This window comes from Stenella coeruleoalba (assembly GCF_951394435.1).
Source record: "Stenella coeruleoalba genome assembly, chromosome: 9".
In the NCBI taxonomy this organism is placed as follows: domain Eukaryota; kingdom Metazoa; phylum Chordata; class Mammalia; order Artiodactyla; family Delphinidae; genus Stenella; species Stenella coeruleoalba.
The window spans coordinates 75,371,348-75,394,084 of NC_137155.1; the positions used below are offsets into that span (position 1 = coordinate 75,371,348).

Consider the following 22,737-nt stretch of genomic DNA (forward strand, 5'->3'; position numbering starts at 1 on the left):
TTTCATTCAGATTTAATGGAGAGATCAAAAGATTTACTGACAAGCAAAAGCTAAAAGATTCAGCACCACCAAATCCGCTTTACAAGGTATGTTAAGGGGACTCCTCTAAGTGAAAAAGAAAAAGCCACAACTAGAAACATGAATATTAGGAAAGGAAAAAACTCACTGGTAATGGCAAAAATACAGTAATGGTAGTAAATCAACTACATACAAAGCTAGTTGAAAGGTTAAAAGACAAAAGTAGGAAAATCATCTGTATCTGCAATAAGTAGCTAAAAGATACACAAAAGATGTAAAATACAATGTCAGAAAGAGTAAATGGGGGGTGAGGGAGTAAAAATGCAGGGTTTTTTAAATGCATTTGAGATGAGAAGATCAGCAATTTAAAATAATCATATGTATGTATATACACACACACATATCAAACTTAAAATCATAAACACACACACATACACATTGCTATATATAAACCTCATGGTAACCACAAATCAAAAATCTATAAAAGATACACATACAAAAGAAATCCAAACATCACACTAAAGATAGTCATTAAATAACAAGGGAAGAGAACAAAAGAAGAACAAAAAAGAACTACAAAAATAACCTCAAAATAATTAACAAAATAACAATAAGTACATACCTATTAACAATTACTTTAAGTGCAAATGGACTAAATGCACCAATCAAAAGACACAGTGGCTGAATAGATAAAAAAGCAAAATCCATATACATTCTGCCTACAGGAGACTCACTTCAGATCTAAAGAAAGACCAAGACTGAAAGTGAGGGTATGGAAAAAGGTATTTCATGCAAATGGAAATCAAAGTAAAAGCAATATGTATATCAGACAAAATAGACTTTAAAACATAGACTGTAACAAGTGAAAAAGAAGGACATTACATAATGATCAAGGGATCAATCCAAGAAGATAAACAATTGTAAATGCACCCAAGATAGAAGTATCTAAATACACAGAGCAAACATTAACAGACATAAAGGGAGATATCAACAGTAACACAATAATAGTAGGGAACTTTAAAACCCCACTTACATCAATGGACAGATCATTCAGACAGAAAATCAATAAGGAAACATTGGCCTTAAATGATGCATTAGATGAAATGGACTTAAAGGATGTATGTGGAACATTCCATCCAAACGCAGCAGAATACACATTCTTTTCAAGTGCACACGGAACATTCTCCAGGATTGTTACATGCTAGGCCACAAAACAAGCATTGTTAAATTTAATAAAGCTGAAATCATATCAAGCATCTTTTCCGATCACAATGCTATGAGAGTAGAAATCAAGTACAAGGAAAAAACTGCAAAAAACACAAACACGTGGAGGCTAAAAAAAATATGCCACTTACCAATGGATCACTGAAGAAATCAAAGAAGAAATTAAAAAGCACCTGGAGACAAATTAAAATGAAAACACAACAATCCAAAATCTATGGGATACAGCAAAAGCAGTTCTAAGAGGGAAACTTGGAGCCATACAAGCTTACAACAGGAAACAAGAAAAGTCTCAGATAAACACCCCAACTTACACCTAAAGGAACTAGAAAAAGAACAAAACCCAAAAGTAGTAGAAGAAAATAATCACAAAGATCAGAGCAGAAATAAATAAAATAGGGACTAAAGAAGCTAGAAAAGATGAATGAAACTAAGAGCTAGGTATTTGAAAAGATTTAAAAAAAAAAAACTGATAAACCTGGAGCTAGACTCATCACAGAAAAAGGGGGCCCAAATCAATAAAATCAGAAATGAAAAAGGAGAAGTTATAACTGACACCACAGAAATGCAAAGGATCATAAGAGATTGCTATGAACAACCATGGGCTATTAAAATGGACAACCTTGAAGAAACGGACAAATTTCGTAGAAGTGTACAATCTTCCAAGACTGAACCAGGAAGAGACAGAAAATTAGAACAGACCAATTGCTAAGAATGAAATTGAATCCATAACTTAAAAACTCCCAACAAACAACAGTCCAGGACAAGATGGCTTCACAGGTGAATTCTAACATATTCTTCACAGGTGAATTCTAACAAATTTAGAGAAGGGTAACAGCATATCCTTTTCAAACTATTCCAGAAACTTGTAGAGGAAGAAACACTTCCAAATTCATTCTATGAGGCCAACATCACCCTGATTCCAAAACCAGACAAAGGTATCACAAAAAAGAAATTCACAGGCTAATATCACTGATGAACACAGATGCAAAAATCCTCAACAAAATATTAGCAAACTAAATCCACAACACGTTAAAAGGATCATACACCATGATCAAGTGGGATTTATCCCAGTAATGCAAGGATGATTCAATATCTGCAAATCAATGTGATACACCACATTAACAAAATGAATAAAAATCATATAATCATCTCAATATGTGCAGATAAGGCTTTTGACAAAATTCAACATCCATTTATGATAAAAACTCTCCAAAAATCCAGTATAGAGGGAACATACCTCAAAATAATAAAGGTCCTATATGATAAGCCCACAGTTACCATCATACTTAAGGGTGAAAGGCTAAAAGCATTCCCTCTAAGATTGGGAACAAGACAAGGATGCCCACTCTCATCACTTTTATTCAACTTAGTATTGGAAGTCCCAGCCACAGCAATCAGATAAGAAATTAAAGGAATCCAAATTGGAAAGGAAGAAATAAAACTATCACTGTTTGCAGATGACATGATACTATACATAGAAAATCCTAAAGACACCACCAAAAAACTACTACTAGAACTTATCAATGAATTTAGTAAAGTTGCATGTTACAAAATTAATATACAGAATCTGTTGTGTTTCTATACAATAATAATAAACTAACAGAAAGTGAAATTAAGAAAAAAACCCATTTATAATCTCATCAGAAAGAATAAATTACCTAAGAATAAATCTAAGGAGATAAAAGACCTGTACTCAGAAAACTAAGACACTGATGAAAGAAATCGAAGATGAGATGACACAAAGAGATGGAATAACATACCATGTTCATGGACTGCAAGAATATTATTAAAATGATCACACTTCCCAAGGCAATCTAGAGAGTCAATGAAATCCCTATCAAAATATCAATAGCATTTTTCATAGAACTGGAACAAGTAATTCTAAAATTTGTATGGAACCGCATAAGATTCTTAATAGCAAAAACCATCTTGAGAAAGAAAAACAGAGCTGGAAGTATCATGCCCCCTGAATTTAGACTATACTTGAAAGCCCCAATAATCAAAACAGTACAGTAGTGGCACAAAAACAGGCATGTAGGTGAATGGAACAGTATAGAAAGCCCAGAAATAAATCCACCACTTATGTTCAATTAATGTATGACAAAGGATGCAAGAATAAACCATAAGGAAAGACAGTCTTTTCAATAAGTGGTGCTGGGAAAACTGAACAGCTACATGTAAAAATGAAATTAGAACATTTTCTCATACCATATATAAAAATAAACTCAAAATGGATTAAATGCCTAAATGTAAAACTGGAAACCATAAGACCCTTAGAATAAAACATAGAACACTCTTTGACATAATCATAGTATTTTTTTGGATCTAAGGCCAAGGAAACAAGAACAAAAATAAACAAATGGACCTAATTAAACTTAAAAGCTTTTACATCACAAAGGAAACCATCAACAAAATGAAAAGACAACCTACTGAATGGGAGAAAAATTTGCAAATGATACGACCGATCAGTTGCTGGTTATAACCAACAACTATAAACAGCTCATACAACTCATCAAAAAAATAAACAACCCGATTTAAAAAAATGGATGGAAGACCTAAATAGACATTTTTCCAAAGACGACATACAGATGACCAACAGGCACATGAAAAAATGCTCAATATCATTAATCAGAGAAACGCAAATCAAAACCACAATGAGATACCACCTCACACCAGTCAGAATGGCTGTCATCAAAAAGACCACAAATAACAAATATTTGTGAGGATCTGGAGAAAAGTGAACACTTGTACACTGTTGATGGGAATGTAAACTGATGCAGCCACTGTGGAAAACAGTATGGAGTTTCCTCAAAAAAATGAAAATAGAACTAACATACAATCCAGCAATGCCACTCCTGAGTATACATCTGAAGAAAATAAAACACTAATTCGAAAAGATACATGCACCACAATATTCACAGCAGCATTATTTACAATACCCAAGAAATGGAAGTAACCTTAGTGTCCATCAACAGATAAATGGATAAAAGAGTCGTGATATATATACATACATATATATGGGTCTTCTTTTTGTATCCATTCAGCCAGTCTATGTCCTTCGGTTGGAGCACTTAGCCCATTTACATTTAATGTATGATATGTATGTTCCTATTACCATTTCTTTTAACTGTTTTGGGTTTGCTACTGTAGGTAGCAGAGGCCAGCATGACATTTCAACAGTGAGGTACACCGTGTATTCTTCCAGGGAACTTGTCCCAAGATCGCGGGACCCTGGCAGTGGCGTGCTACACAGGCTCGTGGGGGGGGAGTGTGGATAGTGACCTGTGCTTGCGCACATGATTCTTGGTGGCTGCAGCAGCAGCCTTAGCCTTTCATGCCCGTCTCTGGTGTCCACGCTGATAGCTGCAGCTCGTACCTGTCTCTGGAGCTTGTTTAGGCAGTACTCTGAATCCCCTCTCCTCACGCACCCGAAACAATGGTCTCTTGCCTCTTAGGAAGTTCCAGACTTTTTCCCAGGCTCCCTCCTGAATAGCTTTTGCGCACTAGCCCCCTTCAGGCTGTGTTCACGCAGCCAACCCCAGTCCTCTCCCTGGGATCTGACCTCCGAAGCCCAAGCCTCAGCTCCCAGCCCCGCCCGTCCCGGCGGGTGAGTGGACAAGCCTCTTGGGCTGGTGAGTGCTGGTCGGCACTGATCCTTTGGGCGGGAATCTCTCCGCTTTGCCCTCTGCACCCCTTGCTGCGCCCTCCTCCGTGGCCCTGAAGCTCCCCCCCTCCGCCACCCGCAGTCTCCACCAGTGAAGGGGCTTCCTAGTGTGTGGAAACTTTTCCTCCCTCACAGCTCCCCCACAGAGGTGCAGGTCCTGTCCCTATTCTTTTGTCTCTGTTTTTTTTTTCTCTTTTGCCCTACCCAGGTACATGGGGATTTTCTTGCCTTTTAGGAAGTCTGAGGTATCCTGCCAGCAGTTAGTAGGTGTTCTGTAGGAGTTGTTCCACATGTAGATGTATTTTTGATGTATTCATGGGGAGGAATGTGATCTGCCCGTCTTATTCCTCCTCCATCTTGAAGGTCCGGCCTTGACATTTATTTTAATAGTTAAACTTACTGAAATGTAGAATGTAGGCACCCATATCCCAAACATGGAGAACAAAGTCTGAAGATCAGTGAGTGTTCAATAACAAGTATTTGTTAAATTTATTAGCTTTTGTTCAACGATATAAGTTTTGGTTTTTGAAACCTAGTTTGAATCTCAAAATATATTGATATCATCCATTCCCAATTTTGTTTTACCTGCATTACAAGATCCACTGCCCTAATATCACGGTATGTTGACCTGTTCTGCTAGCACTATTAAAATTGTATGCATGCCTCATTCGTATTTTATGATAATTGTATCATTTAGAAAATTCGTCTCCTAGGAGATGAGGACTTTTGTGTCTTATCAATTCTTTTTTTGAAACATCTGACCTAGGAAACAATTTAATCACAATATTGAACTTTTTTGTAGTTGCTCACAACCACTGTGACGACCAATGCAATTAACTGTTCAACCCCAGTATAATTTGTCCTGTCTAATTGATATTACCAGTACTTACCTGAATCAGTTATGATTGCTTCTGAAATACCTAGTGTTATAACTCAGTTCCCAGTCTTTACTGGTTCTTGCCTACATCCTAGGTTTTTTGTATCACAATTGCCTTCTGTAATCACAATTACTACTACCTCTTTCTATCTGAGTATTAGTCAGGGTAAGTAATGTTAGCTGTGTAATAAACAACCCTCAAATCTTGGAGGACTGATAATATAAATGTTAATTGGTGGCTGTTGACTTGTGCCAAAGTACAAAATGGTCCCCCAACTGTGGGAAGAAAAGGTTCTAATGCGTGCAGAATTTCAGAGAGCCAGTACGACTGACTCTTGGCCATTTCTAATATATGGCTTCAAATTCACATCCAGTCAACAGAACAGGGAAAGAAACAGATTGTGGAGCAATTCTTAACTGCCTTACCCCAGAAGTGGTAAGGGGTCACTTCTGCTCACACTTCATTGGTGGCAACCAACCAGTCTTATGACTCCACTTAGAATCAAAAGAACTAGAAAATAGTTTGTACTCAAGAGAAAGGAAAAACCTAATAAGCATCTGACCAATCTTTGACACAAATTTCACATAAACTCATGGATCTTACAGATTCAACTTGTTCAAAATAATTATTTTTTATCACTATCATCTTGATACAAAAACTGCCATGACATTTCCAGTGCAAGCTTTCACTACTTCCTGAAAGGATGTTAAGTCTGAAAAAAATCTAGGCAATTAAAATATATAAAAAGATCCTACTGATCTTTTTTATACTCAAGACAGGAAGTCAGCTAAGGTCCCAATTCCTTTCAAATGGAGAATAGTAGTAAAATCCAACATAAGGGCACTAGGGATAGACAAGGGTCAAGACTACTGCAACTGCTGGGTCAGTTTTAGCAGTGACATAATGGAAGACGTACCTGTAAGATTATAAATTGAAGTTTATTTTTTAATATATTATATCACTGTACTTTTTTTTTTTTTTTTTAATAGCAATGGGGTTCTAAGACTTTGACAGTAGTTACCTTGGACTTCAGTTAAAGCCTCTCCAGGCTCAGTTGGGAGCCTAATCAGAGTATTTCCAGGTAAATGATGCTTGAGTCCAGTTGTTTTTGAAATATACCTTTCTACTTATGACTATAATCAGAACGTTGGTCTCACTTCAATAGCTGATAGCCAAACTGTGTCAAAATTTTCCTGATCAGATAAATGGTAAATTGTACTAAAGATATACTATATTCTCTTATAGGGAGAATTCAGCTTACCATGCTATCACAAATTGTTATAAAATTTTAAAACTTTATATCTAACTCACAGTTTCAGGTTTCCTTGTTCCCTTCACACTTTGAACGGAAAAGCATCATCACTTATTTTTATTACTGAATCCTGAAATTCTAAAAGTTACTTTGCGTATTTCATTTGCTGGGCCTTTTCTGTTCCAGAATTCATTCATATGCAGAATTACCCATGATATTCTGAAGAAAACAGGATGTCATTCTCTAAATGAAACACTTGGAAGGAGGATTATTTCTATTTCAAGCCTCCAGTTTATTTTAATTTATTTGCTGATGGAGCCAAGATCTGCAAGAACAGTCCCACGTTCTCATGCTGATTCTAACTGCAAAAATCTACATCATGACCTCTGTATTAACAGACACAATATATCTTTAAAAATAGTGTTCCAGCTGTATGTGCCAGGGCCTTAGTGGCTTCAAATCTAAACAGACAACATTACTACAGAAAAGCTTCGGTCTTGAGAAGAGTGCCTTTCACACAATTGAATAAGAATTTTAGTTTTTTAAAAAAAAGCAAGTGCTGAGCTTAAAATACATTGTCAGAGTACCAGCGTCCAAAATAGAGTGAAAATGTATGCCTCAACTGAAGCAGTTTTAGTCTGTCACTCATTTCATGGTTTATAATCATTCTCAAGTGAATATTAGCAAGAAGGTGCTTTTGTCTCCCTCTCCCCTGGGTGTACCCTTCTGTACCTCCATGAACAATCCTCAGAGGAGCCTTAGAGGAAGACTGAGTTTGCTATTCACATTTGATGGCACAAGCTCCTGGGATGGGGTCAAATCAGTGATTTAGGAGCCTTTCTGTCTGTTCATGCTCATTCTTCTCCCTCTTCTAGGACCACAGAAGAAGATAAACAGCCACTAGCACGTTTAGAGTAAGCTATATGATGTCAAAATAATTGAATAGCTGATGTTTTGTTAGGATATAGATTGTCACTGATTAATATATCCTTGGAGGCCAACATCATTATTGTAAAGGAGAAGGAACTGTTGAAACTGATGGGCATGTGGTCAATGGGGACCAGAGATGCCCTTAAATGAACTAGCAGTTTGGATGTTTTCCTCAGAAGGTGGGGAAACAGATGCCGATTACAGTGTCAATTAACAGTGTATAGCATTGTAGACATTCCTGTGGATGACTTATTCAATAAGTGAAACCTGCAAGTTAGATGGCATAGGTATTCTCTACACTTTTCAGCTGAAGAAATGAAGATTTGGAGAATTTAAGTGATTTAGCCCATCTTCAAGTTAGGATGTGCTCGAGTCAGCATTTTATAAAACTGTTCCTGTGATTCAAAATCCTATGCACGCTCTCTTTTTACTACACTAGTGATTTTTTTCAGATTGTATTCTGCAGTGATATGGCTCTCTGGAATGGAACTTTAAGGATTGCCGTAAGGGGAAAGCAGAGAATCCAAGCAAGTGGGAATGCCAATAGCATCTTCTCTTAATTCAATCAAAGCAACCCCATGTCTATTGTTTAAATTGGGATTTGACATTAAGATTACACTTGAAAATTTTTTAAAAGTCATAATTGCAATAACTAAACAAAAGTTTTTAGCACAAAATATTGTACTATGTCATGTTTCTTTTACCAAATAAGGACTGCTCAAAGTGATTCCTAGGTAAAAAGTTCATCTAACAAGCTTACCTAGAACTCAAGACCTTCAGGTTGTGAGACCGATGCACTGCTGGCTACACCAAGATGGCAGCTCTAAGTTTACCTAGAGAAACACAGGAATTGAAAGATAAGGATATTCTTAAGGCTAACAAATTTATGTATGTATTTTCTCTGCTAATCTTGTTTAAAGATCAAGTTGTAGTTGATTTAATTTATTAGATTTAGCAGGTGTCCTACTGGGGGTCTGCACACCAGTTTTTCTATGAGAAAGGCAATGGATCCTTCTAAGACAGGACCCTGAATCCTGCCACAGCTGATTAAGGTTGACACCTAACCCAAGTTGGGCCAATTTCGTTACCTTCCACACACAGACACACACACAAGAGCCACCATCACTACAGTTAGGTACATCAAGCTGAATCTGAGTCACATTAATAGTGTAGCTACACAAACTACAAAACTTCCCAGGTTTCTTCTCATTCTGAAACTTATTTTCAATATTTCCTTTGACTCCTTGGCATTCATTTTTATTGTTTAAGGAGTTCTAGCTTTTGTTTTTCCTCTTTTGCAACAAACAATATCTTACCTATGAGCAGTAATTAAAAAAAAAACTACTTGTGGAAGCAGTTGTGTTCTATAATTCAGGGTGCTTTTTCTTTTTATCCTCCCTTATTAATGAGCTTAAGAAAAATACTTAATTACTATTACAGTTTACAGTAAGTCAAATACCCAAGTTTAAGAATTTTCTTAATTTGTTTCTAGGGTTTTTTTTTTGTTTTTTGCGGTACGCGGGCCTCTCACCACTGTGACCCCTCCCGTTGCGGAGCACAGGCTCCGGACGTGCAGGCCCAGTGGCCACGGTCCATGGGCCCAGCCGCTCCGCGGCACGCGGGATCCTCCCAGACCGGGGCACGAAACCGCGTCCCCTGCATCGGCAGGCGGACTCTCAACCACTGCGCCACCAGGGAAGCCCTCTAGTGTATTTTTATAATAAATACTAATGATTCAAATATAGGTAAAATTATATCCTTGTAAAGCCTATTAAAATCACAAATGACAAGGTTTTTCAGATATTAAATTCAATTTCTCTTTTCTTAATTTCTACCACTAATCCTAGAAATGCATTTCTGTATTTGAAGACTCTTCTGTTTTTTATGGTTATTGCTCTAAAATATTTGAAAACAGGCTACTTAATTTTACAATACTCTGATATGATGATTGCATATGGGTTTTTATCTGAGTACATACTCTAAAATAAGACTGTTCTTAAATAATCACCGAATAAAGTAAAATCCCTATTTTACACCACATTCTATTAGCAGAAATGTGAACTGTACAAAATGAGTAATTATATATAAAGGAAGATTTTACTGATGATTAAACTTCTGAAATTGTATTGTATTTCACAGTGTATTGTTTTATTAACCTGGGGAAAAGAGGACACTTTGCACATCTTTTAGCACCCATCCATCACTATTCAATTAAACAGACTATTTGAGAACTAAAATTCTCACGGTAAGCTGCTGAATTGGGCCATTCTGAAAGTCTTCTAATCATTTTTACGCTTTGTTCTTATTAGTTGTACATTACTGCCTTCTGTTTCCTTGGTTCAGATACCTATCAATTCACAATTGATTACAATAACCTCTCAACTGTCCTTCAGGTCCCTGGCTCTTTTGTCACCCCAAATGCAAGTCAACCTATACCCAACTTCTACATTAATCCTCATAAATACCTCATTCACCTCTCAGCTTGTTAAAATGGGATTAAAGTACTTTTCTGTTAATTTAACACTCCTGGGAGGTATTCAAGGGTCTCCAAGTTAACACTACCTTGCCCAATACAAACTACTTTTATAGAGTCAAGCATTTGTAATGCATTTTCTCTAATCCTCATAATATACATGTTAAGTATACTTAGTTATTCCAGTTTTACAACTGAAGAAACTGAGGCCCAGAGAATTTAACTGATTTTCCAAAGTTATATAGCTAATAAGTAGAGGCATCTGTTTTTGGACCCAAGTATATCTGGATTCCATAAAAGACTTCATTAAAAATAGGTTCCAAGTTCACATAAATTTAGGAAAATAATCTATAGCATATCCATCTTGGAAATTCAAAGTTTTCATTAGTATTTGAAGGAACTGAATAGTCCTGCCTTAACAAATGCTTTCCAATTTGATTAACCCAGCATTTTCCTAACACATTGAATCTCACTATCTTTTATCATGTTCTGCTAATAGCATTACTAGTAGACTATTACAGAAGTATTTTTGTCTACCTAATATACATTCACATGCCCCTTTTCAGGGCTTCACTAGGAATTTCCTTCTCTGTGTGGCCACAGTTGTGCTGTCAATACCCGCCTCTTTCCACTGCAGTGGTATATGCACTACCCAGGTTGTTCAATGAGAGTACCACATACTGTGGGACACAGTGATTACTTCACCCTTAGCAAATGACCTAGGCAAGGCCAATTCCAATCTTGCCTAGGCATTAGAAAAGTTACCTTTACAGAGGTAGCTTTATATGTGTATAGAATAAAGCAAATAAAGCCAAAGATATAGAAAGTAAGTAACTGAAACCTCTAGGTCCACGTATGTCTAAAGTAAACTTGACCCTTGAATTCCACAGACACAAATGACAATGAATTTTCATTTGGACTAAGAAAATTTGCATTGCGATTCTATGCTTGTAATCAACTAGTCCTGACACAAAGAACTATAAAATTTATGTATCAACCAAGGCACTTTGGCAAAAACTGCAGTCTATGCTAAAAAATGCTTTTAATTTTCTTCATAATACTGTAGATTGCAGTAAGCATTTTTTCCAGATGTGTTTTCAACTATTGTTTCCCTGTGATGTGATGTATATTTAACTACATGTCAAAAAGCTGCTAGGTTCTTTTTTTTTTGTATTATATTTACCTATAAGCTTGATTCATATTACTATTCAGCCAGTTACTACAACCTTGTCTTAGATGCTCTAGAAGCTTAGTCCCTGGATGGGGATTCTTGAGGCAGTGACTAAAATATTATTCTCAGGTGAAACATTTAAGGGGGTGAGAAAGACAGGAAAGGGGCAGAAGCCTATACAACACGTGCATGCAGATGAAATCCAGCCTCAGCCTAATCCTATGGGGAGTTCTAAGCAGAGGAACGTCCACAGAGCCTACCTACCCTGAAGCAAACTATCTCCCACACTCTAAGGGGAGTTCTAGGAAGAATGGTTTAGCTTCAACTGTTAGTAGCCCACATTCACAGAACCTGGGAGATGGGTGACCTCAGATCAGTAAAGGGAATCCTGGCAAGGCAACAACCGTCTACTACAACGAGCAGCTGCTTCCCAAACACACTTAAACTGCACAACATAGGCTAGAAAGAACTCGATTGTTCCAATCAGATTAATCTAGGCTAAACTCCAGCTCTGGAATCTCTGGGTCAACTTGAACAAGTTATTTCTCATCTATTGGCCTAGGAACTTTCGTCATGACTAGAGGTAATGTACTAGGTACTAAGTAGCTAATAATTGTTAATACGCACATATAAAATCAGGTACTTGGTAGCTTTTCTAATCTCTGCTAATCCAGAGAACATTTATTCGATATACAAAAATAATTTAAAATTTTGCTGCAGTCTCTCTCAAAAAAAAAAAAAAGGCCGATAGAGGTTACCTACATAATAAATGTCAAACTGCCTTACAATCTTCATTCTTAAACTCTGTCCTAAACTTGAAACTGCAAGTAGCTTGCCCTAAGGTTTCAGGCATTCTTCTAAAATATTCCAATCTACCTTCCAGAACACAGTAATTATTTGAGCATTTTGAATTTTTCCTTTTGTATTCGTTTGCAAGGGCTACCATAAAAAAGTACCACAAGCTGCGTGGCTTGACAAGAATGTGTCTTCTCACAATTCTGGAGGCTGAAGTCTGATATCAATGTGTTGCCAGGGTTGGTTTCTTCTGAAGCCTCTCTTCTTGGCTCACAGATGGTTGTCTTCTACGTTTCTTCATATGGTCTTCCTTCTGAGACATCTGTATCCTAATCTTGCCTTTTCTTATAAGGACACCAGTCATATTAGATTAGGGACCACCCTAATTACCTCATTTTAATTAATGACCTTCCTAAAGGCCCTATCTCCAAATATGGTCACATTCTGAGGTACCAGGGTTAGGATTTCAACATCTGAATTGGGGGAGAAAAACACAAGTTTGGCCTTAATACATTCACTTGGCTTGTAGCTAACGTTTACCAGACACACGGTTCTTTCCAATGTAAAGCCTATTGGCCTTTCTGGCTTCATGACATTGCTTGTCACTCTTTATTGTGATGTGTAAAAATGGCCCAGGAACCTCTCGGGCAAAGGAAAACTCTACTGGGTACTTCTGGGGCAGGTGAGAGTGAGTAACATGAATGGTCATGAATTAACATTTTTTCTGTTGCATTTTATAATTAAAAAGCATGTTAAAAATAGATCTTATAGTAAAACATCTCATTGAGATTCAACACTGGTAGTAGTAAAATATGATACAGCAGGCAGTGGTCATCTTACCAGAGATGTGAGGGAGAGCTGAAAGAAAACGTACTCTGTGAACCTGAGATTATTAGTTGAAGACAGTATGACTACTTCACCTTTTCCTCAGGCAAGGTTTTGTTTCATTTAATTTCAAATTCAGAGTGGAAAATAGACTGAACTCTTACAGAGATGGTGTTTACTTTATAAAATGTAGAGCTCTTGCAAACAGATATGATTACTAGAAAGAAAATGACAAGATCGAGATTATTTTGTTTACATATATATCCTACATATCATATATACCATGTCATAATTCTAGAGAGCTTAGTGTTATGCTTGCCTGTAACTGCTGCCTGAAGGCAGTGCCAGGGCTGGGCAAACACAGGCCAAAGAGAGGATCTCTGACATTTTGGGAGTGGGAGAGTCAGCTAGTGGGCTGGCTACCAGCCAGAAGGAGTCCCTTGTCTGAAGAGAAGAGTGTATCCTCCAGCTCAGAGAAATGGAAATCACTGTTGAAACAGCGTTAGGATCAAAATCCAGAGCCAGATAAGGAGGAGGTGAGAGATAGAGGCTATAACTTTACAAATTATTTAAAACAGAGAGAGAGAAAGAGAGAGAGAAACTTAAGACCAGTTATTAATATTTTTATTTAACTCTCATTTCTCTAAAGGAGATATTCACCATATTTTCTTAGCATTTAAGAAGTAATTTTCCAAGATCAATTTTCCTTGATTATTGATAAATAATCCAAAGCTTCCCATTCCTTTATTTCTTTCCAGTATGAATTTTTTAAAATGATCTCAATAGCTCAGAACCTTCAGAATCATCATTAACTTACCAGCCTTTATTTATTAATGTTCCTTCCTTACATCTTTTGCTCCCTTTTCTCTCAAGTATTTGTAAAATTCTATTCTCTTTAAACCCTTTGGCTACCATGAATTATTTCTGCCTTTTCCTCAGACTGAAAACTACAAATAATGTAACGTGTCTTTAAGTTTCTTCTTTTCCTTTTCTCCATTTTCAGTATCAGCTTTTATTATGTTAAAAAGAATCATAATCAGATTTTTATAAAACACTAATGACAATAGTATGACTTGTGATAATTATATTTTTCAGATGGCCTGGAACTATGTAAACATAAGACCCATGTAAATTTATGATGAATATATCTGTACATATATAAATTTATATATAATGGTGCATTCACATGTTGATGACATTATATACTAATACTAGCAATATGTACTAGGAATATTTGACAAAGTATTTAAGACAGATCTTATGTCAATCTCACTTAAAATATATTTTCTGGAGTGTAGTATGTGCCACCTAGATTCCCCTTCCAACCTTCTAACCTAAGCACACCTTCTCCCAGCTGCTGGGAGTGTTGGCTACTGATGGCTCTTAGCTGATTCTGTCTCAGGTAGTTGTTCTCAGCTGAAAAGAATATACTTATCTGAAGTCACATCTCCCTCCTAAAGGTCAGTGTGCATCCAGGGCCTGGGTGATACTGTGATATTAACAGCTGGTGTCCTTGCCTCAAGATGGAGCAATCTCAAGTATTGTTCCATCCCTAGAGCTCCCAAAGGAGAGACTGAGACCTATTGGTCTACATCACAGTTGAGTTCTTCCCTGTTTAATCTTGTTTCCTTTACTCTTCCACAGATATTGACCCTGAAGGTAGTCCCTTATAAATTTTCAGCATAAAAATTTCTGCCTCATAATCTGTTTTCCAGGCAAACCACCATAAAACTGTTGGTACCTGGAGGGGTCCAAGGAAGCAGGCTCTAAAACAGAATTTTGGAGATGGACCACCTGACAACCAGGTGCAAAATAAGACCCCATTGGTTGCAGACTGTTGCAATGCAACTGTTACATTTTGCCAATAGTTAATGTCTTATTTTTGAGATAAAACAAATATTATACCTGCCAGTATATATATCTTAAGTCCCTTGGAAGAGCAAGTTATAAGAACAATCCTATCTTGATAATTCTTGCTAAGTGCCATTTACAGACTGGAGGAAGACATTAAAAAGCAGGTGACTGGGCTTCCCTGGTGGCGCAGTGGTTGAGAGTCCGCCTGCCGATGCAGGGGACACGGGTTCGTGCCCCGGTCTGGGAGGATCCCACATGCCGCGGAGCGGCTGGGCCCGTGAGCCATGGCCACTGAGTCTGCACGTCCGGAGCCTGTGCTCCGCAACGGGAGAGGCCACAACAGTGAGAGGCCCGCGTACCGCAAAAAAAAAAAAAAAAAAAAAAAAAAAGCAGGTGACTAATCACTGAATAAAAGTAAGTGTGCAAGGCAGAAGTCCTCCTTGGTAGCATGAAAAGACTCATCTCCTATAGCCAGAGGGCAGTAAAGCTAAGGAAGAAACCCACAACTTAATTATGAAGAGTAGCAGAGTTCCAGGGAAGAGAGGATAGCTAATGAATTGGACCAGCAATTCAATGTAACTCAATGTAAGTAGCAAAGTTCAGGGAAGGTTAACTCTTAGCCCCGTCCACGTAACCCACATTTGCTATGCCAAGTGTGGTTGGGAAAAATGGAGTATTAAGACCTGGCTTGAGGACAGATGTTTCACTGCAGTCAAAATCCTTGAGACTCCGGAGTCCACTGAAGTCTCTCTGGACCTGCCAAAGCGGCCCACTCCTTACTGTTACAGGGTAGAACTACTAAAGCTATAGCAGACGCCTCTGCTTTCAAGACAACACGTGTACCCTTTCACACTTCATCTCATGGCCAGCCACCAAAGCCAAGTCACAACATGCCTGGGGAAGCTCTGGGCATTCTCCTAAGTTACAGGATATAATACTTTGGCAGGGATCTCAGGAAACAATATTAACATACAACTCCTGAAGTATAGAGAAAGTAATGGTCCACACTAAGTTAAATAGAAATGCCTGTGGTAGATGCTGAAAGGATCAAAAGGCTCAGAAGCAGGCATGTTAGAGTGGCTATGCTGTGTAAGGCTGGAAAATCCACTAGCTACCTATGTTCTGCACAAGGACCTGATGGGTACCCTATGTACCAAAATGGTAGAGAATGCACTAGTTAGAGGAACACACGCATTACTGTAAACCTCAATGGTTGCTGTCCCTTGTAACAGGGACAATGGTAATACTGTCATAGAATTAAGTTCACTGATAGTAATGAGGATTGCACGCTCCCTCTCCCCTTATAACAGAGGCCAGGTGGAAGTATTTAACCAGCAGAAGCAAGTAGAGTTACCATTATATTAATGAGAGACGAGGTTGGAGTAAAGGTCAAGAAAGCCTGATTGAAAAGAGGTGTGGATGTAGTTAATAGGATACAGCGTCTCTAGGGTCAAGAAAGTTGGACAGCTAACGAAGGAAGAACCCTGCAACACCACATCAAAAGCATGTGGCCCAGATCTCCATGGCATTTACCACTGCTGCACTCATGTCTCTACCTTTCACCTGGGGCACATGGGGGTAGAGTGCAGTCTCTATCAGCAAATGACAGAGGAAGGAAAGTAGCAAGCTTTGCTCAGAGGTAGGTTGGCTCGGTAGGTGGAAGCAGGCTAAAATGTTCTGCTGCTGTACTTGTGCCCCACTGAAGACAGCAGTAGGGGGAGTTCTCTTATTGAGCAAAGCTTCAGACAGTATGCTTAGTTACCACTTTGTGCTGGGGCCCAACGGAAAATCACTTAAGACACAGGCAGTGAGAAAAGACTGGGCTGGGGCTTCCCTGGTGGCGCAGTGGTTGAGAGTCTGCCTGCCGATACAGGGGACGCGGGTTCGTGCCCCGGTCCAGGAAGACCCCACATGCCGCGGAACGGCTGGGCCCGTGAGACGTGAACGCTGAGCCTGCGCGTCTGGAGCCTGTGCTCCGCAAAAAAAAAAAAAAAAAAAAAGACTTGGCTGATTGGGCCAGGCCTGGAAAGGGAAAATCCTAAAGATCAGGGCTAAGGGTGCAGGGGAGAGGCATGGTGACACCACCACTGACGTGAGCACAGAGGGTGAGGCTCTCTGTATTCCTTATTAACCCCCAACAGAGTATCCACCACAGAAGGAGCACTAAACAACAAAGGTGACAGAATTACTTGACCAGTAATTCTGATTTGATCAGCTGGCCTCTGTCATTGTCTGCCCCACAGCAGGCACGGTTAGGTTCACAAAGACTCATGGTGATAAGGATGAAAGATACCCATAGGGCCAACTGTGTAAGTTCCCACTCCACAAAGCTGATTTAGCCATTGCCGTTGCTAAACATCCAACTCTTAGCCACAAACACCAACACTATGTCCTGATATGGCATCCTACCTGGAGGAGGCAAATCCGCCCCTTGGTGTTACCGAACCAGGTTCCTCCTGCTCGAGCACAGTGAGCGAAAACACCGAGACATCAAGGTTTGCAGCGAAGTGAGGGTTTACTCAGGAGTCAGCCAAGCGAGGAGACCGCAGAACAAATCTCAGATCAACCTCCTTGAAGGCAAGGAGACTGGGTGTCTGTAGGCATAACAACGAAGCAGAGCAGGCTCAGGCGTGGGGAACGCGGGGAGCATGGGGAAAGGTGATCGGAAAAACGGTGCGGTGATGTCTTTCTGCGCAGGCGTAACTAAGCTCCAGGCTCTGCTCTTTTTAAAGGCCGCTGAATATGGACGCTTGCGCATGCCCAGTGGAAGGGTCCGTGGTCCGAGCCTGTCTTAACCAGTTCAACTGGAACTAGATGCAGCTGATTCCAAGTTCATAGAAAACAACTCAGGCAAACATCTTATTGGCTAGGCTACCTGCTGTTTGGAGGACATGCAAGTCTTAACAGGACCTTGATTAGTGAAGGCAGGTGAAATGGATTTAACCCACGGTTTCAGTGGCACGTTGATTACATTCAACTCCTTCCACCTTGTAAAAGCCAACAATTTTGAATAGAAAGAATACGAATCTAGGGCATAGGTTTGCCTTTTCTGCACCGCTATTTAAAAACATAAAAAGCATTTAATCCACTGACAGACCCAGCATAACACTGCCTTGCACTTGGACTAAGGAACCACGTCACAGCAAAGGGGTGCAATAGTACGCACATGACCACTGAATCCCCCAGTCTTATCAGATATCACGCCTCCCAGCAGCTCTTGACCTGGTGTGTTTTCAAGGGGTAGAATATATACATCTAGCAGCCATGCATGGAAGGAGTAAAAAAACAAAAAAAGAACTCTACCTAACCTCATCAAATGCTTACATTATTACTTTAAGAAAGATTAAGTACAATTCCCAATGTGGAAACACCTAGAAAGAAGAGTGAGAATTTCGACCTTGAACTCTTTGACTTACCTTTCGTCCACTATGCATCACTGCCTTTCCATATTTGCACCAAAATCGAAGGACTGAAAAAAGAGGCAGAAGAACAGCAGTGAAACTACACGTAAAACATTGACCAGCTTAAACTGGTTTTGTTTCCCTAAAACGCGTTGTTGATTAATCAAACCTGGAGTTGTTTTACAGAGACAGCCCTGCGCATGTGCGAGATGGGAACCCACGTCTCCAGGATGACCCCGGAGCAGTGGAAAGAATCAGAACATGTGAAATTCCTTAAAAATTAATTACTTAAATAATTTTGCCTGTTACACTTAATTAAAAAAAGAAACCCTTAAAAAAAAGGATATGAAACTCAATAGAAACGTTGCCACCTGACCTCTTTACAAAGCAAGAAGTCCTTCAATAAGAAAAATCTAGCTTCCAGCAACCTGAGTAGCTGGATTACCATATATGGACTGATTAGAGACTAGCCAATCATCTTCTGCCAAGTTTGAAATTCCCCTAACCGCTTAAATTTTACCCCAACCCTGGATGGAGGAGACAGAGTTGAGCCCTTCCCCCTGTCTCCTCGCTTGCCTATCAACCTCGAAATAAAGCTCTTTCTTTTCTCAAAAGCCAGTGCCATAGTACTGGCTTCTATGGGCTTCAGGCAGCAAGACTTTGCTTGGTATCAACAGCAGTAAACTGTCTCTCAGAAGTAGGTGACCAAGATTGCATGTTAGGGACTCATTTATATACATCATGTTCTTATTTGTTTCAATATTGACAAACTGAAATCAACCTAAATCGTCTAATAGGGAATTACTTAAATTATGGTATATATACAGGATGGATGAGCATGCAACCATTTAAAATCTTATTTTTCTATTGATTGATTTACCCACATTATAGTTAGTTACTGGTAGCACCTAGCCTACAACACAGGATGTTTAATGTCTAATTCAATGAGCTATTGACCGTATACTATTGGATTGGTCTTAATCTCCTTAGATATAACACACTAGCACCATCGCTCTCCCATCCTCAATCCATTACCTGTCCTTCCAAATTATGTACTTTATGTTGAAAGATGTAATCAAGTCCTGATTAGTAATCCCTATATGTGCCTATAATTCATAAATAAGTTTCATATCTGCCATTATTAGAAACAAATACATTTTATCTTGTTTTTTAAAGTACATAATGGCATAATTATCACTATATAACATTATGTAAAAAATCAGAATAAACATAAAACGTGTAAGCATGGTCTCATTTATAAACATTGGGTATTAACCATAATATGATGAAATTTGGTGTATATTTGTTGGGCTGCACCCCAGAGGCCTACAAGCCCTGTGCTTGCCCAGCTTCAAGACTGATGAAAGAGCCCAGTGTCAGCAATAGAGATATCAATGGTTTAATGGACGGGGGAGCTTACACGTCCGAAGCAAGGTCCTGGAGCGACACCCCACCGTATGCAACAGTTGACTGGCAGGACATGATAGCAGTCTTTGCTGTGGGGCCGGGGTGTGGGTGGGGGTGTGGAATTACCAGTTATAGGGGAATTGACATCAGGTGGGCTCATTGGTTACCAGGGAAACCAGCAGAGGGGCCCGCCCCTCACTGCCCCTTTGATAAGAACGATCACTAGCTGGGCCTGGGGCAAGTACAGAGGAAGGTCAGTCATGTGCTTAGGGTGTAGGTGAAGCAGGCAGTTGTCCGGCAGGGGACGTACAGAGAGCAAGAGAATAGCCTTCTTGCGTGGCCTGACCATACAATATTATTTCCTTCTTATAGTTTTCAAATAATTTTACAGTTTTATAATCTGAAAATGAGCTATATTAAGACAAAAATAAGGAAAAGTAAGCAAGAAAGAATGCAAAAAAACAAGTTAAACGATATAAAGCCCTACCCCAAATCTCTTGTGTAACTGATTTGAAACATTTTAAAGACGTTTTTAGAAGTGGTGTTTCTTTGTTGAGCATATTTCAATAATCTCTAAGTGAATTGAAGTAAATAACATTTCGCCTAAATGAATGCTAGCAAAGTTGTTCTCCAGGGAACAAAATTTGCTTGAAGAAAAGGCAGGGTCCATTAGGATTTAGAAGGAACACACAAGTTAGTACACTAGGTCAAATGTAAGCAGAAATTGCTTCTAAGGCCTGATGTTGCCTCTTTCAATCTCACTCCTCCTAATTCTTGTATATTAGTTTACCAGTGAAGTGGAAATGAATATTTGTCACACTCTTCCTCAATTAAGAATTAAAGCTCCACCCTGATACATATGAGAAAGAAATAAGGACTTAAATCAGGCAGTTTATTACTTAGAAAGCCACCTTAGTCTACACCTTTCTGTCTGTGTTCTACCCAAGTGATACAGCTACACTGAAGACAAAACCATTCCCTCCAATTTTAAACAATTGGTATAAATAAATAATACATTGGACATGATGCATGATAATTGTATGCCTCCTCTTTTCATGCAATGATACTTCATGGTAGCTACATTAAAGAGCCCAGTCATTCCCTGTTTTACCTCACCTCTTATGTGCAGTAAATTATTGCAATTTCTTTGCCCATTTGTATAGCTAACAAATCTTGATATACTAGTAAATACTGTTTGTTACCTAGTCACATTAAACTTCAAAATAGCTTTGAAATTACTACCCATGTGAAAATAAGCCATATAATCAGAAGGCAAGGAAGTGGTTGTTTAATTTCTAATATATTTCACCATATTTTATATGATTGGATGCTCAACAGAAATTCCATTAGCACACTCAAAATAGGATATACTTCAAGGACTGTTTATATAGGGGTTATTTACAAAGAGTGAGAGTTGGGGAACCAAGGATAGTGCAGTAACCTGGAGTTAGTAGTGAGCTTGGAGGTCAAAGGGTGGAGAAAGACTAGTTCCTAGAATCTGGGAGGAAAACGTCCTACAGAATCAATAGCCTTGGGAGGAAGAGTAATCTTCCATTGAGAGGCACAACCAATCCAAGGCATCCTAGCAGGAGCAAAGCCACATCATATCCCCTGATCTCAGTCTCCTCCTTCCCTCTGACTTCCTGCTTTGTTTGCCCATTTTCAAAATCCAACCTGATACAGAAGGCAAGAAAGCTCATAGATACAATCTATAAAGTTCAGTTTGTCAGGGCAGAGAGCAGGGGGAGAGCATGAAATGTGCATCTGCAGGGACAAAAAGAAAACATTCCACACGATCAGTGAACTTTTTCTCCTTCAACTTGAACATAAAAATATAATGCTAATAACAATAATAATAACAGCTTATATTTGGGTAGGTCTTTAGTTAATCTATATGTATGTTTAGAGAGTTCGGACTAGCTTTTTTATGATTTCTTCATCCATTACAATGTGATATGATATCCAGAATGGAATTTAATTTTCTAGGGGCTCACCAGTTCAAAGTCTCCTAGATTTCCAAGAGTAAAGTCAGAAAATGAATTGCTTTATATGTTACATTTGTTTAACCAGTGAAGAAAAATCTGTATTTTAAGGTTCAGTTTTAATTGCTGTCAAAATTATTCATGTTAATAAGTCAGTTATATAAAGTTTGCTGTGAAAAATAATAGTTCCCACCTCCACACTCCTCAATTATCCCTCTCTTTTAGAATTTATTTATCTTCTTTGCTCTATGGGACATTCTTGTAATGTGACTTTTTGATTGTTCAATTTCAGGTATTCATTTATTAGTTTTCTAGCACTGCTGTAACAAAATGTCACAGACCTGGTAGCTTAAACAACAGAAATTTATTTTCTTGCAGTCCAAAAGACAGAGCCTGACTGTCGGGGTTCTAGGAGACAAGTCGGGGGATGAGGGGACGAGGACTGAAATTTGTTATGTGTGTATTTCCTTAGCTCTCTTGCTCTCAGTACAGTATAACAACCCTCACTTATCCTCGTGTGCTCCTTCCAAAATTCCTGCTATTATACCTGCTCTTCTGGGGGTCTGGGAAGTCACCCCAACTGTGATGAGTAGAGATCTATGGATCTGACTGCTTGTGAAATAGTCTTAAAGAATGGAATATTACTCAGCCATAAAAAGAAACGAAATTGAGCTATTTGTAATGAGGTGGATAGACCTAGAGTCTGTCATACAGAGTGAAGTAAGTCAGAAAGAGAAAGACAAATACTGTATGCTAACACATATATATGGGATTTAAGAAAAAAAAAAGTCATGAAGAACCTAGGGGTAAGACAGGAATAAAGACACAGACCTACTAGAGAATGGACTTGAGGATATGGGGAG

At 38.7% G+C, this 22,737-nt stretch overlaps 1 long non-coding RNA gene across 2 annotated transcripts in view; it reads right to left on the bottom strand.

The window, feature by feature from the left end:
• Positions 1 to 17,806, bottom strand: part of LOC307191694 — a 105,693-nt gene extending 87,887 nt beyond the window's left edge. For both annotated transcript variants that reach the window (XR_013829825.1, XR_013829826.1), the window contains exons 1-2: positions 17,494 to 17,806; positions 8,727 to 8,799 (exon numbers count right to left, since the gene is read on the bottom strand). This is a non-coding gene — a long non-coding RNA (uncharacterized lncRNA). The remainder of the gene's footprint in view (positions 1 to 8,726; positions 8,800 to 17,493) is intronic.
• Positions 17,807 to 22,737: the final 4,931 nt, after the last annotated feature.